At 39.4% G+C, this 17628-nt stretch overlaps 1 protein-coding gene across 2 annotated transcripts in view; it reads left to right on the top strand.

The window, feature by feature from the left end:
- The window catches only part of TGFBR3 (transforming growth factor beta receptor 3), a 201530-nt gene that overhangs the window by 176579 nt on the left and 7323 nt on the right, over positions 1-17628 (top strand). The window lies entirely within an intron of this gene.

Below are 17628 nucleotides of genomic sequence, written 5' to 3'. Positions count from 1 at the left end.
TGAACTGAGAGAAGATAACATCTGGGTTTTTACAATATAACCTCAATTCAGTCTTTGCTTTCAATGGCCAAAGATGACAATGGGGTGACATATTGGGTATTAGACATGTGCAATTAATTTGGTCCGAATTGAAATTCGTCTGAATTTCGGCAATTTGGACATTCGGATGCCTCCGAATGTCCAAAGTTCCGAATTGCCGAAGTGCTTTGGATTTCTCAAAAGTGGCAAAACAGGTGAGGGAGGGAAAATTAAGGTAATGATGACATGTATCTAAGCTTAACCCTATTCCTAATCCCAACCTTAACCCTACCCCTAACCTAACCATGCCCCTAACTCTACCGCTAACCCTGGTAGGTTTGGGGGTAGAGTTAGGGGTAGGGTTAGGGAATTTCAGAATTCCCTAAGTCCAGAATTTCAGAAGTGCCAAAGTCCCGAATTGCTGAAGTCACGAATTTCGGAAGTGCCGAACCGAACCTAATTTTTTGCCCATGCACATCCCTATTGGGTATATATAGCAACTTTTCACCCAGCTTATTTACTCAGTTATAAAATAAATCTGTCTTCCACCGATGCTAGATATGCATTGTGCAGATGTAAAAATGTAAAGATAGGCTAGCTTTTAAAATCACATCAATGTCTTGTTTTTCTTGACAGGTGTACTTTGATATTATTGCAATGGCAATTACATGAAACCTTCTCTGATAATATCACTGTAATTAACTTACATATCTTTCATTTTCTAGTAACTGGTGTCTTTAATTGATAGCAAAACCTTAGGACTTCTTGAATAGATCCTAGCTCATTAACCTCAAATATGTATTCCTAATAAGGTCAGAAAAGGATCAGCGCTAAGGTGCCCAGAAAAATAGAGGTGTATATATATGGTACAGGCAGCACACCTAAAAAAGGGGGGGGTCCCTTTAGTCCCCTTAGATAAATTGAAACACAGCAAAAGAACAAGAAAAAGGGTGCGCCTTAAATATAGATACTATGTACAGGTGAATAATAAAATGTAGTCCAAATAACTTAACACTAGTCCAATGTAATGTAATCCACAGTGGTAGGAAAAGTTCTTGTAGAGCAGCAGATTAAGTAATTTGTCACGGGTACAAGCTTGTAATTCGGTAGACCATATGGGAAAAGAAACAGAAAGACGTAAATCCAATGGTGCAGTAGGTAAGAATACTTGGATATTAGAATAATAGTAATAAGGTACTACTCACAATTTCCAGAGCTAAAATCCAGCTCTGGTATAGAATGTGTGAAGTGGAATAATCCCCACTCAAGGATATATGGAGTGTAACCGATAATGCAGTGGTCCAACAGCGGTGTGGTTCCGGCCAAAAGTGAAAAGAATAAAATATATAGTGCATACTTTTATTCTTCTATTATAGTAAGATACAGTGAGCATAGAATAGATTATAGAACTTCTGGTCCTTGAAGGTTAAAGCAAGCAGATATCCCTATATCCTGTGACGTGCTGGTCTCCTTGCTGCAATGTAAATCTCTTGCTGAGATCCTGATGATCTAAGCCAATACCATGCTTCCCTATAGGAAGGCTAGTGTGCAAATTACTGCCCTGCAGCAGTCAGAACTGAGCTAATCAAAATCTCCTCATAGGGATGCGTTGAATCAATACATCCCCATGTGGAGCCTTCATTGTCTCCATGCATAGTATTTCCAGAGCTAAATAGGACCAAAGCCAGGAAGTCAATCTAGTGGCTGCCCGAGTGGCAGCCACTAGAGGTGGTTATAGGCAGCAGAGTTAACACTGCCTTTTCTCTACAACAGTTGCATTTGCAATGCTCTGCCTGCACAGTGTGCAGCACTGCCCCAGGAAGCACCTCTAGTAGCCATCTGAGGAATGGCCACTGGAGGTGTTCCTAGGCTGTAATGTAAACACTGCAATTTCTCTGAAACAACAGTGTTTATTGCGAAAAAAGACTGCAGGGACTGACTATACTCACCAGAACAACTACATAAAGCTGTAGTTGTTCTGGTGACTATAGTGTCCCTTTAAGCTGTAGTGGTTCTGGTGATTATAATGGTTATGGCTAATGTCCATTTTCAACAGAAAACTGATCTTATAAGATAACACGATTAAGAATCAAGAAGAACTTGTGTCTCTGTAGAAATTTTACTATTTTGCTGCATGATGTAGTATCAGAGTATTTGCTAAACACTGATGGGTGGTAAGTTGAAAACAAAATTGGAAACATTAAATAGCCGATTTGGAGAATGTATCCAACTTAGCTGAAGCCATGCCATATTACCTAAAGTTTGCAATTTGATTTACAGTCCATGACGAGTGTGTTGCCTTGAAAATAAAGTGCGTCTTTTAATTACTGCTTGAAAAAGATCGAAACATTGCATGTTTTTTTCCTGATTTCCAATAAAACTGCTGCATAAGTGATCCTGAGTGCCTGGACTACATTTAATGTTTCTCTTTTAATTACTGCTACTTGTTTCTGTCTTTTCAATCACCAGATTATTTTCCAATCTAAAAATAATAGGGATACACTTTGTTACGTTACCAGTGGCAACATAGACATCTTTATATTGGCCACTTGCAATAACACATCTGTTTTTACTTATATAAAATATATATAAAATATGATATTTTCATTAGGAATAACGGGCAATTGGGAATATTTACTGTTATTTTTCACTATTGATTTAAATACATTAACATAATTGTTATTGTGTTCAATGTTTCTGCCAAATGTAAAGGGGAATAAGATGCAGGTCCTGTATTTGCTGCTGACCACTCTGATTAATGAGATGTTCTGGGTAGCACTAAGTTTTCCATGGCAGAGAATTTGGTAATAAATCCCTTGGTGTTATAACCAATACAGCACTGAGCCATATTAAGTATTTAACTTACAACATTCGAAGCAATCCAGATTTTACACTTTATAATTGCCTGTTGTAATTGTGTGACTTGGTGCCATTGCGTTGCCAGGCTTAAATGTTTATGCAGACATCTGGATATTCATCACCCGAAAATCATTTCTGGGAAAGATTTCTTCATAAATAAGCTGATTAGTTTTTGGGTGGGCATGCAAATGCCATCAGTTTTTGGCCAGAACACTGGTAATGATAAAGTGATATTAAAATTGTGGGGTTTGGTGTTCCGGTAAGTTATGCAACCTCTCCATTTTTAAGAGACTCAGTTCATTCATTTTAATATTATTCAATCCGTTTGCCAACAACATTAAGTAGGTTTTTGATTTGCTATATTGCTGCTTATTTGTGTGCAAAAACAAATAATTAAATATGTTTGTAATTTATAAATTGCATAGAACGTTTGGATGCACTGAAATATATACCTCAAAAAGAGAGATATACAATGCCCTCTATTAATATTGGCAACCTTGGTATATATGAGCAAAGAAGGTTGTGAAAAACTGTCTTTCTTGTATAGCCTTTTGATCTTTTGTTTAAAAAAAAAAATACACAAAAATACTCTGCTCTTATGGATATCAAACAATTGCAAACACTACCCAGGTTTATAAAAGTAAATACATCTTTGTTTAATGTATGTGCGGCACAATTATTGGCATCCCCTATAAATTCAAATGAGAAAACTATATTTGAAGTATATTCCCATTGTTATTTTAAATTGTTTAGTACACTTGGGTAACTAGGAACAGGAAGTTGTTCAACAATGACTTCCTGTTTTACAGGGGTATAAATATGAGGTAACACATGGGAGAATTCCCTTTTCCCACTCCTCACCTAATCCCCCAGCACATTATTAAAGGAAAAGGGACAGAATGAATGCCATCCATATAGGGACCGAATTTAATTTTGTCATGCAAATGTGTTTTCAAATTTTTTTTAACTGGGGTGTACTGCGATCCTTGCAGCTAATGGCAGCATAACCCCTACATTGGCATACAGTGGGTATGGTGCTTAGACTATCCCTGGAGCAACTTTGTTTAAAATATCCCATTGAAGAGCAGCCACATGACCATGTGCATTGCGGCTTGTCTTTATTATAGAAAATGCTAGCAAGAATAAGCAAAGCAATAAGGCATCGATGATAATGTTACAGGACTAGTATCTAATATCTAATATTATCTTGCCAGGATATACAAATGGCAACCAGTCCATTCATAAATATATCTTTGAATAAGAAATGAACTTGTTCTTGCAGCTGGTGGGCGTTGTTTCCTTGTACAACAGTTGTGGTTTCTGACTCATTCAGTCGGTTCCAGTTGCAGTCCAGATTTATAGTGTAGCTGCAGTTTTGCTTGATGATTCAGTAAATTGTCAAATTATAAAAACTGGACTTTGCTTAAATATCTAAAAATGACTGTGACTGATCTGCACAAATTTCGGTGTGTGCAATTATCTCATTAAAGGACCACTATAGGCACCCAGACCACTTCAGCTTAATGAAGTGGTCTGGGTGCCAGGTCCCTCTAGGATTAACCCTTTCTTTTAATAAACATAGCAGTTTCAGAGAAACTGCTATGTTTATACTGAGGGTTAATCCTGCTTCCAGAGCCTCTAGTGGCTGTCTCATTGACAGCCGCTAGAGGCGCTTGCGTGCTTCTCACTGTGAAAATCACAGTGAGAAGACGCCAGCGTCCATAGGAAAGCATTGTAAATGTTTTCCTATGAGACCGATTGAATGCGCGCACGGCTCCTGCCGCGCATGCGCATTCAGCCGATGACGTCGCGAGGAAGGTGGAGAGGAGGAGGAAAGCTCCCCGCCTGGCGCTGGAGAAAGGTAAGATTTTAACCCCTTCATCTCTCCAGAGCCCGGCGGGAGGGGGTCCCTGAGGGTGGGGGCACCTTCAGGGCACTATAGTGCCAGGAAAACGAGTATGTTTTCCTGGCACTATAGTGGTCCTTTAACCTAGATAAGTGTAGTTTATTATCGTATGCAGACAACACAGAGTTGTAACCTTGCTTCTACAATACTGAATATATTTTTTTGTTTGCACAGACGACCTCTTAAAGTCAATAATGTGCAGTGACCTTATTATTGTTCGACAGGGTCACTTATTATTTATTATTATTATTTTATTATTTGTATTGCGCCAGCAAACTCCATAGCGCTGTATAATGGTATATAGAAATTTGCATAGGGGCTTGTATCTATTGATGCTTGAGATGCAGCAGGTAACGGTGTGCTTATAATCAGTGAAAATAATCTCTGCCTTGACTTTCGTATAATATTAACCCCTTAAGGACCAAACTTCTGGAATAAAAGGGAATCATGACATGTCACACACGTCATGTGTCCTTAAGGGGTTAATATGTTCTGGGTACCAGTGGATTTGTGATGATACAGTGCTCTAATTGCAACCAATGGGGGTGTCAGGATTGGCTGAGAAAGCTCAGGACAGACTGGATGCTGGAGATTTGCATCAAAATTCAGCACATTTAAACGTGAGAATCTATTGCAGAGAGGTGAAATGGTAGAGCTAAGAATCTTGTATATTATTATTTTTTGGCAGTTTTTAAATGCATGCATTATGTGAAAACATCAGAATGATGTCGATTGAAAAGCAAAAGCATTCTTGCACATCAGATGTGCTTCTATATTCCTTTACTTATGGGTTGCACAGTAAAGTACCTCCCTGGAAGTCTTAAGGAAGGGAGGACATGACTGCTGGCAGGGATAAGGGGTTGGGTCATAAGGGGATACATTGTGGCACATGGGGGACATTAAGATGGGGAAAAAGGGGGGGGGGTACTCACCAGTTCCCGGGCAGAGGTGTAGTGTTGCTCCTTTGCTTATGGGTTGCACAGTAATGCACAGTTTAATATGTTTCTGTTTAGCCAGACGTTTGTTTGCAGTTATTAAACACTGTGCATAGTTTATGCACCGATACGCGAGTCTGATTTTCAGTGCACAGCCACGTGTGCAAACTTTTTTGAAACCTGACTGTCTGCAGGCTCTGCCCATGTGCACATAATTTGCAGCCAGTTGGATGAGTGTTTGTGTTGATGAACTCCCTTCACGACTTGGAATGTTGTTAGCCAGACTCCCTAAACGAACAATAACAGCTCAATATTTGTTTTCATCTTTATCTAAAAACATATTGTGACCTCCAGTGCAAATGTGAAATATTTCATAGTGTCTGAAGTGCAAATAAATTGGATGATCTACCATAAACGAAAGAAAGGCATATGGATTATATCCAAATAGCAAAAGGTTCAGTAGATACCATAACAAATTACCTAATATGCTTGGATTTCCTTTGCCAATTGGGTACTTTAAAATCAGCAAGAGGTAAAATGTACTGTTTATAAAGTTGAAAGTCTGAATTTGTTTTTTTTCGTTTCCAAAAAACATTCCACATGACTGTAAAGCAGCTTTTCATAACTATCACAAACAACCTGTTTAAAATATGTTTCAGACTTCAGTACCTTATGCGCATCCTACTATTACGATGATGTACATCATAATTCCATGCCTTCTAAAAATATAAACACAGTAAGATTGTCTCTCAATGCCATTCTTCCACATATTTAGAACCTATGTTCTGATGTATACATAAATGAGGAAGTAATTGTGATGTGAACCATTTGATAACAACCACATGGCATTGGTGCCTCTAGTGGTTCCTATAGGCCTCAAAATAGCAATCAGTGTCTTTCTAGAGCGGGCATCTAAAGCTCTGCTCTCACAACCTGATGTTGCTGAACTACAATTCCCATGATTCTCTGTTCTAGAAGATTATCGTCAATCCTGGAGGCCCAGTTAAACGCTCCCTGTCAAAGCACTAGATGTGCCACGACATCATCAGATAACCTGACATCATCATTCTAGGTAGGGTATTACATCCATGAGTGGGACATCATTAGTAAGAAGGGGACAACATGAGTGCGTGTGGGGACATAGAGGAACAGATTGGATCTAAAATAGAGCAAATCAAGCTCAAACACAGAGGAAACACAGAGGAAAAGCCTACACAGAGAGAGCTCATATGGATAGGGGAAAATTGCTTTCAGGTAACAAAATGCCAAATTGTCTCCCCTCCCAAATTCGAGATGTCATTATTTGAGTGTTGTATTGCATACAATTGTAGAAATTGGGATTTTTTTTCTAGCCCTGTCCCCACTCTAGAAGCACCCAAATGCATTGAAAACTTCACATTGTCACTGTGCAGGATTTAATTACATATATTATCTTGGTAATTTCCACTGAGAGACCGATGTGTGTATTTTAAAACACTTCCCTGCTTTAAAACACAGCATCATCTCTAGCGTGGAGCTTCAGTTTGAGTTAAACATTACACTAAAATTTATTAGGCTTATATAGCCATCCGCGTGATTTATTTATGCACTTATTGCTGACTTATGTGAAATGAATTTATGGATTTGTACAGATCCAACAGATGTAAGTGAAGCTATATGCGCATTTAAAGGAGGCCAGACTCATTAACTGGTCGGAGAAATTGCTTATCTAGCGAGATACTGGAATATTGCATGCGAAGGTTGTGCAATATTTGTTTTTATTTTTAATAAAGTGGGTATGTCAATTCATATCACTAATAAAACACCCACTTAAGACACATTAGGTAGACAGGACAAGCTCCATAGCAGTCTAGGCTCTTTTCTAAGCTTCTAGTGTAAGCAATTCCCCAATTACTGTTTCCACCCAGCACTTGGTGTTTTATAAATGCAGCAATTTGCAGAAATCCCTGCAGCATGAGGGCCATCTTCTCATTCACAGATGTGGTGTCATAGGAAGAAGCCAATGTTTTTTTTTTTTGCCAGTTCAAGTACCTATACCATGCTGGGCAAGTACATACTATACATGCATATACATATCTATTCAAACAGGTTAATTATCAGCTAACTGGCAGGGAACTGGAGCCCTGGTCATGTTAATAGCTCCTTTCACAATATGGCAGTAGTGTGTCTGCTATCAGCTTAGGCAGTAGTTTCATTTCTCTTAAAGGGAAACTCTAACACCATATGAGCTACAGTACATTTTGGGGCTTATGGTGCCTCTGGGGGCAACCTTATGATTAGAAATCAAAATGTTTTTAAATAGTTTGACGCCCACCTGGGTCATCAATGCACCAGTGGTCCTTCTGATCTTCTGTGGTATAAGTTCCCATTCCACTTTACCAATATCAGTTTTTTCCTATTTGGGTGTCAATTAATTGGCTTTGAGTGGCAGCTGTCACTCAGACAATGAATGATGCCCAAGATGTCTCCATCTCCTGTTTCACAGTGCTTCTGATTTTCTCTCTATTGCGTTAAGTGGTGGGAACAAGGTGCTCTTTCATATAACAGAGTGCTAATAACACATTCTGTATTTCATGTCATTCAGTGCATAGACCTCACTTTAACACGATGCAGTGCGTACGCCACCCCTTATTCCATATTCTACAGTACTTATGATACTGTCTTTCCCATAATTACATTATACCATTTCTATTGCATAGTATACAGTGCCTACATTATGATTTAATATAATGCAGCTCTTATGGAACATTCTCTGTTTGATATCATGCAATGTTTATTGCAGATTCTATATTTAATATTATGCAGTGCTTATGGGATGGCACATTCTATCATAAAGCAATGTTTATGGCACATTCTCTATTTATATTATATAGTGCTTGTAATGCTGAGCTTCCTAAGCCATCTAATACACATAATGATACGACACTGTCTGATTATACAGTTGGTTCATGACACTGTTTTTTATACTATATGTGGCTCATGACACACTGGTTTATAGTAACACTGCTGCTCTGTACACTTTTCTACTATTTTGTATTGTACCTTGCTTAGGGCACGTTTGTCAGGATTACAGAATGATCCAGCACGTAGAATTGTGTAACACAGAGGACTGATAGGTAACGTATACCGGACCTTAGAATGGCTGGACTAACGTACCAAAGAATAGTCAGGAATAGCCAAGGTCAAGGGGAACAGAAAAAGACACAACGATAAGGAAAAGCCAGGCGTCAGGGATGCCAGAAAACAGGGAAGTCAACAACAATGCCAAAGTCAAAGTCAAATAACCAGAATAACCAGAATAACCAGAATAACCAGAATAACCAGAATAACCAGAATAACCAGAATAACCAGAATAACCAGAATAACCAGAATAACGCGCTCTCGGACAACCACAAGGGAAACCACGACAGGGCACTGAGCATGATCAGAACTGGGCCTAAATACCCCTCCTCTAGGTCTGATAGGCTGTAACCGGCCTTTGACCCCAAAGGCAGTTACCAGGTTCCCATTTGCATAATTGCTGCTCAGCATTAACCCTTCTGTGGATTTGGTTGCTGCTCGGCACAACTTTTCCTGTGTGGACAGTAAATGTCATTAACCACATTTTTATAAGCGGATGAATACGTGACAACGTTACTGAATAAAAAAAATTACAATAAGAGGCACACCGGTCAGTATTCAGGGCAATTATTGTTTAATCAATCCGTTGGTTAATTAAACATATTTCAAGTTCAGATTTTCCAAGGGCTCTTATTTTCGCAATCCTTTCCCCCCAAAAAAATACAACTACATTTTGTTGTCCAACTTTCAGTTCTGCAATTGTTTGTGTAATAACAACAAAGTTTGCCGTTAAAACATCTAACTGAGTATGTCAGCTGGTATTTACTTGGTATGGGTTCTTGGGAATGTAATTGCGGAGCAAGATAATAGTGACCGCTTTCACATCTGGAATCATTTATAAAGAGAATTGTAAGCCATAATCTGTTGTAAATTAGCATATTTTTTCAATCATTACATAGTTCCTTTATTCTTTCTTTATAAATTGCTAAATTTTCACTCGTAAAAATATGTATTTATTTAATTAGAGCAAATTCATATATTGGCGTAAACCATGCTATAACAGCAATTAAATGTCAGTTTATTAATCCAGAAATATAACTTGACAGGAGATAAGGTCTACTTTGAACCTTCCAGTTATCAATTTTTTGTCTACTTTTGCAGCTTGGAATTTCAGCAGTTCTTTATCTAAGAACATATGTGGTCAAATAGATTTCCAGGAATACTGTGAGATATGACCCTTTCTGTCTTAAAGATCCAAGAACTCCCAGTGATCACTGGAGTTGTACACAGAGTGATTTAGAAATAGAAGAATTCTACTGCCCAATTATACTTGTATAGTCTATCTGCTGATTGGAGGTATTGGGGGTAGGCAGCTTGACTGTACCTCCCACATTTAAAAGTTTTTGTTTTTTTTACAATTGGATGTTTCTGGTGATAAATACGTTTTTTTGCAAATCTTATTTTAAGAAATTGTTTAACCCCTTAAGGACACATGACATGTGTGACATGTCATGATTCCATTTTATTCCAGAAGTTTGGTCCTTAAGGGGTTAAAAGTTTAAACATATATGAGCCAATGCTACTGATACTGTCACATTGAGTTATTTTTAAGGTTTCACTGGTCCTTTAAGTCTAATAAAGATAGAAATGTAAGTCATTACTTTACAGAGGATGAAGAACAGGACATTCATTGAGTGCAGTAGAATCAGTATTGGCTTCCTTGTCCTTGTTAAATTAGCAGATTCATGCGACAGTGCTTAACAATTAAGTGACATTTTCCAGAAGTCTGACACTGTCCAGAAAGTTTTAATAAACCTGATTAAAATAAACTGAAATGGCAACAAACTGAATTTGGCAAATAGATATAAAAGCAAGCTTTCAGACTTCCTGGACAGGGAGTAACATAGGAAAAATGCCAAACTGTGAATAATAAAGTACACGCCGTCGCGTCCAGCTTGTTTACAGACCATATAAGGGACATGCTCATCTTACTGGAGTAATGTCTCACAACTCCACTGGCTCCGAGTTTGAATGATAGAACGTGTTTATAGCAAGCACACCTGAGCCTTCTAATGGTTTAAGTTATTCCGATTGCGGAATTGATATATTTAATCCATCACTGGAGGTGGCTGATAGGACAGTACACTTTCCACTTACAAATAGGAAAACGATTCTAAAGAAATATACTATTCCCAACAGACATAAAAGAAGGTTGAACATTTAACTGGTAAAAACAAAAAAAAACTATAAATATAAATTAGCGACTTTAAACTAGTGAACTTATTACTCCCAAATTGTATTTCCTATGTAGTCCATGAATACAAAAGCTAGTTGTACCAATGAAGGATCTGTTATAATGAAAACACATTTTTCTGCTTAGAATATTTATCTTAGAATGGAGGTGGCAAAAAGGTACATCCCCAGCTGTTAAAGAAGACCTACAGCTCTCATGAAGCTCCTTAAAGGGATACTATAGTGTTAGTTCCCTCTGTGCCCCCCCCCCCCGCCATTAAAGGCTCAAGAACCCTTAATTAGCTTACCCGACTCAAGCGCCAATGTTCCTTGACGCTGGGTCGGTGCTCCGCCTCCTCCGACATCATCTGCAAACTGCAAGCTCATTAGGCCATCACCATAGGAAAGCATTGGTTCATGATGTTGGATGTTCTCAGTTAGGTGATCTAGAGTTCGGTAAACTCACGGAAGCCCCTATAGTGGCTGTCTGGTGGACACTAAAACTGCAATGTTTTACTTTGCAGGACTAAGGGCAATAGGAAGTGGTCTGGGTGCCTATAGTGTCTCCTTAAGACTGGCAAAGCACGATGGAGGTTGTAGTTTTACAACAGCTGGAGATCTACGTTTAGATCACCCTTAGCTTTAGAAGTTAATCTTAAAGGGACTCTCCAGCCAAGCCTTTTTACTCACCTGGTTCCAGCGCCGGGAGCCTCGTGAAGCTGCGCCCCCTATTTCGTCAAAATGACGAAATAGGCGGGCGTGAGCAGGGAGCAATCAGACGCTTCCATTTGGAAGCATCATTGCTCCCTTGTGCGCATGCGCGGCTTCGCTACACATGCGCACATACTTCATAGGGCGGCATTCATGCCCCAATAGCAATCCTCGAGTTTCTATTCATGCTTAGCAATAGGAGCATTATGACAATAGGCACAATTTTTGTGTAACAACAATTAACAGGTAACTAACAGCTTAATAGCAGGATAATTGTCTCAGACAAGTGAGCGGAATATATAGCTTGTCACCATTGCCCTGAGCAGTGGGTTGGTGTCAGTTTATAGAGAAAAGAAGTAGCTAGTGAGAAGCCATAGACAGAGAAAAGCAAATTGGATACATGGAAAGTATAGGTAAACATTTCCCTTGTGAATGACTGATGCAGAGGGTTTGTTTAACTTAGCTGCTTCGCTCTTGTGGCAGCAGGCTTATGTGACAGTCCCCATCTGGGTCAACCAACTCCCATCCTCAGTAGAGTGGCTGTATCATCCATCGGGCGTTCTTTGCCTGCTCGGGGACCTCTCCAGCCCCAGGCTTGTTCGAGGGCCGGCATCTGTGTACCACAGACCTGGTTCCTGTAACAGTCCAAGTCCATTCCCTGCAGGGAGTGATCGGAGGGTTGATGTGGTATTCGCAGCGTGACGTGGGTGATCCTCCGAACTTGTGGGTGTTACGGGGTGTGTATGCCCCTTGTGGCTCTCAGCCTGGGAAGGCGAGCTGTAGGTCTTGTGGGTTTCCTAGCCAGAGTGCCGCCTTGAGTAGGTCACCTCCTAGGCGGTCGCACGGGACTCCTGGCTCCTTTGTGCTTGCTTGCCTCAGTAGCTTGGGCGCGGTGCTTTAATCGGAGCCAGAAACGATGGAAGATGACATCCAGCCGCTTCAGGGAGTCTACCATGTGGCCGTTGGTGGTCGCCTGCTTTGGACTCACCGCATGTGGTTGCGAGGGAGTGGCGTCCGCCATTTTGCAGCAGCTTTGTTTGTCTGAGTGGTAAGTGTTAGTTTAGTCAGTCTAGTAGGCTTTAAGTGGACTGGGATGACCCTACCAGTCCGAGGGGGGGGGGGGGGGTAGGAGTGCTGCGGTACCAGGCCCTGGGTCGTAGCGCGGGTGGATCGGCCGCTTCCCCCACTGCCTCATCCCAGTTAGGCCGCAACAGAGCTCCCGGGCACTCCGGGTGAGTGAGTGCTGGCTTGTGTTAGATTATTGCAAGCCCGGGTCCCCTGACCTTCGGTATGTGGGTTGCTGTTTGTGGAATCCCAAAATTCAGGTAAAATACCCCCAAATCAAGCTTTGTTTCAGGAGCTCTGGCTTTCCACGTCTTGTTGGCTCAGAGGTCAGGCTCCACCCCCTACAGGGCCTTTTTAGGGCCCTACATGATAGGAAGTCCCTCTGGTGGCCGTCATTAAGCTGTAGTTGTTCAGGTGACTATAGTGTCCCTTTATCGACGTGGTTAAGCAATTAATTTGTGTAAAAGCTGACTGGGGCACTCTTTTCACATTCGTTTGGGAGCACATTTGTACTGCAATACTGAAATCATGAATAATTGACGCCTGACATGAAAATATAACTTTCAAAACCAGAATACACCAATTCATCAGCATTAGCACATGTCCACAGTTATTGGAAATGTCTGTCTGTCTCCAAACCCTAAGTCCCAGTTAATATTTGCCTCCAGCTGTCCATGTTACATGATGCTTTTCATTAGTTTATATGGATGTCCTATGAGGGTTTGTGGTTCCTGACTTTGTAAGATTGCAAAAATGTGAAAGTATTGTACACATGCCAGACCTTAGTGTCAGAATGATATATTGATATGGCCTATTAATAGGATCGGCTGTAATGAGGGATAATTTATATATGTTTTTTTTATTATTATCTTTAAAATCTGGATTCTGTTTTATAAGTTGAAGGGTTGCTCCATGCACCATGACCACTTTGGTGATTTGAAGTGGTAAGATTGCCTGGCGTTTTATGTACAGCAATTTATATTTAAAATCAGTATATACAGAGATAAAACCCTTGGCTGCTGGAGGTTTAACTCCACATCTGTCAGTGTCATTAGCCAGCTCAGAGCAAAGTTCCGGACCGGCTATTGTCTATTCTGTGCAAAACTGAATGCTGGCACCAGACAGCTAATGGCGGCACAGGCCTACCCTTTCCTCCCCTCAGGGGTCAAACTTGGAATCAGAGATGAAACAGAGGTAAGTCTTAGTTTTTTTTTGTTTTTTGTTTTGGGGGAAATCAACTTAGAATGAGTTACTCTTGTCAAAACCAGTGTTTTATGAAACACTTAATTGTTTTTGATGTGTGGTTTATCAACAGTTACATAAAAATAGATGAAGAACTGCTTAGGAGACCTAATGGAAGGTCCATGCATGAGCTTCTGACTTTGAATTGTGGAAGTGACCAACACTACCAAACAGTTTAAATATTTACATCAGGGGGACTAGGCATTCCTGTCACCTTGACCACTACACTGTTCCTTTAAAGTGAAACAGTGACTTAGGTATCTGGCCTCTTTAGTCACTAGCTAAAAAAGTAAAACATTTACCTTTCTCCAGTAAGGTGCCCGATGCTCGCTCCACCCCCAGACTGCTTCCTTGGCTGAGATCATCAGTCTTGATGATTTCAGCCAATCTAATGCTTTCCCATAGGAAAGCATTGGGAGACTATTGTGCATGCGCGGCTAAATGCCACGCTACACCAATCAGCATCTCCTCATAGAGATGCATTGAGTCAATGAATATCTATGAGGAACTTTCAGTATGCAGCACTGACCAAGGAAGCACCTCTAGTAGCCATCTGAGTGACAGCCACTGGAGGTGTTTCCTAGGCTGTAATGTAAACACTGCCTTTTCTCTGACTATAGTGTCCCTTTAACGAAAACAATCAAGTGTTGAAAATAGAGATGCAACAACCTCCTTTAAAAACTGCTTTCAATGATCTAAGACAGACATAAAAAATAAATACACATAAGACAGACATAAAACTCTGTATGACACAGAAACAATATTCTTTGAAACTCAATAAGAAATAGAACATCTTTATGCCTTGCTGCTTATCCTTTATTTTGACAAGACAAGGCAGAAGGCTGGTCCACAACATTCTATGAAATTACAATCTAATACATTTTTAAATGATTTTTTCACTGGAGGCACACTGCTTTCTAAAAAATGAATGTCAGAGAGACTTTATAGAATGATACCAAAGTATAAGAAGTCTAGTGAGACGCTCTTTTAAAGAAGCAAAGATATTATATACTATTGTTGATAAATGGTCATTAATAAAAATAGCTTGTTGATCTTGGGAGAATTCAAACTGACGCATTCGGTTCCCCATCAACATGATGCTGGAGGAGGAGCAGATGGAGCCAGCGCCGCAGGACCTCGGCGCTGAAATGAGGTAAGTGAAAATAATGGATTTTTAACCCTTTATAAACGGGGTGGGTGGACCTTTAGTCATTGTCAGGGGACGCTACAGCATTAGGATTACAGTTTTGTATTTACGTTTTAAGGGTAGAGATTCAGAGAAAGTGTTTGAGGTGAGATAAAAGTATCCTGCATTCTCGTTTTTATTTTTGAGACATTTTGTGTTGTCTGTCTAGTTTTTCATTGACTTTGTTTTAGCCTGTGGAGTGTAGAACGCCTGGCGTAATTGCCTGGTTTTTACAATGGGTGACAGTAATTGTGTAATAAGACCTTCCTAAAAAGAATTTCATCCAGTTCTACATTCTGCTTTCTTGGCACAGAAAGTTCAGGGGCCCTAAAAGGGGGAATGAAACTCATTGCAGTTCTTGTATTTAGATGGTAATAACATCTTCCTATACATTTTGTCATGGAGCAATGCACCAGAGGCCATTCCACCACTGACAGTCTTAATGAAGAAGAACTTGGTTTGGTATTAGTTATCTAAATGTCTTCCTGTACTTAGAAAAACTCTCATAAGTACATATAGATCAGGGTCTCTTATCCCAAAAATATTGTGCAGAGGATTTCGAATGTGAACTTAGTGTCACGTCAGAGTCTAGAGGTTTAAAAAAGAATTTAGGTTTAACATATAGGCTTTTACACTGAACTGATGAAAGAGTTTATGAATATTCGAAGACGGGTTTTACTTGCAAATATCAGTATGTACTTGTGTTTGTCTTAAGAAGCCATACGGGTTACCTTTAAATGCTAGGCCTTCTGGGAAGTGTGTATATCTCTAGTGCTATTTATGCACAGCTTTTGGTTAAATATATGGTAAAAAAAAAAGTTTAATTCTAACATATGGCTTATATAAATATTAGCATGTGTTTTTTTCATGAAAAGTCTGATGTTCTTATTTTGCATTCGTTACTCATTATGCCTTCCCCATGGGAAAGCACTGACTCTTTGCTTTCCTATGGCAATTAAAAAGACTCTAGATGTCCTCATGCAAATCATCATTTCACAGAGTTAAACTCAGTCAACCATCAGGAAGCACCTCTAGTGGCTGTCTGGTAGACAGTTTCTCTAGAACTGCAATGTTCTCAGCTGCAGTGCCCCTTGACCACTTCAATGAAAAGTGGACTAGGTGCCTGTAGTGTCACTTTAAGCTAGGGGTGCCTAAAAGGCAGATGCCCGTATAGAACCTTTCTGTCTCAAAGGGACACCCCACTGTCCAAATAATAAAAAAAAAACACAACAACACAAAACACTGTTTAGAAGATATACTCCAAATGAAAAAACATGCAATTAATTTAGCTTTTTTTTTTTTATTGGGATAGATCTTTTGTCTGCAGCCTTTGCAAGTTATCCCCTTCATCCCCAGCCCAGACTTTCTGTGTCGGTTCAATCACATACTTCCCAATGCAGCTTGATGCAAGGCAGGTGCTCTGGGCAATTGGCTGCCTCTTAAGTTTAGCTCAACTGAGTCAACCAAACCAGGAAGTAACAGGACCAGCTGTCTGATTGACAGGGGGGTGTAACAATGTTAATTTATAAAAATGCTAATATTTATATTGAAATCTTTTTGTAATCTGAAAAAGGCACACATAAAGCACTTAAGCAAGCTGAAGTATTTTAGAAGTCTGGAGTGTCCCTTTAAGCCATAATATATTTAATGTAAATATGGCTGAGCTGGAGAGTTTTTGCAATTTGAGTATTTTACAAATATGTTAACAGTTTTCAACTATTACCAGTTAAGTGAATAAACTTCAGCATGTAGAACAAAAAAAAAAATCTGAAAACTGAATAAAGTGTTATGGTATTCACAGCTGGAACTAAAACATATAACTCTTAACTATATCTTCTTTGATATATGTGTTTTATTAACCCAGTGTTGTTCAGGACATTATTATTATTATTTTATTATTTATATAGCGCCATCAGATTCCGTAGCGCTGTACAAAGGGTGGACTAACAGACATTTAATTGTAACCAGACAACTCAAAAATGTGTCCCACTAATATATACTAAAAGTGCGTATGTGTATATTGCTGCCTTAATTTCTGTTGTAATCCCGATCAACATTGTACAGGAACAAACATATTTTTGTATTACTTAAAAAAATCGTAAGAAAAGAAAAACATGCGAAAACATGATTGCAAACACTGCCAACACTCAAATAGTTATGATTAATGCAGTTTCATAAAAAGGCAATTGATTGTCTCTTTAATACAGATTTAAATCATTTGCAAACAATTCAAGAACTATATTAATATGAATTCATTTTTACCTTCGTACAGGTTTTTACCAGGTGTCTTTTTTTTAACACGGGGAGAAAAGCTACATAACGAAACTTTGATAAATTCTTCCCCCGCCAAATATTTAACTACACATACAAATGGGAATAGATGCTTGCTTGTTAAACATTCTGTTTGCACATAT

This window comes from Pelobates fuscus, chromosome 7 (assembly GCF_036172605.1).
Source record: "Pelobates fuscus isolate aPelFus1 chromosome 7, aPelFus1.pri, whole genome shotgun sequence".
NCBI lineage: Eukaryota > Metazoa > Chordata > Amphibia > Anura > Pelobatidae > Pelobates > Pelobates fuscus.
This window is presented reverse-complemented; position numbering and strand designations above follow the sequence as displayed.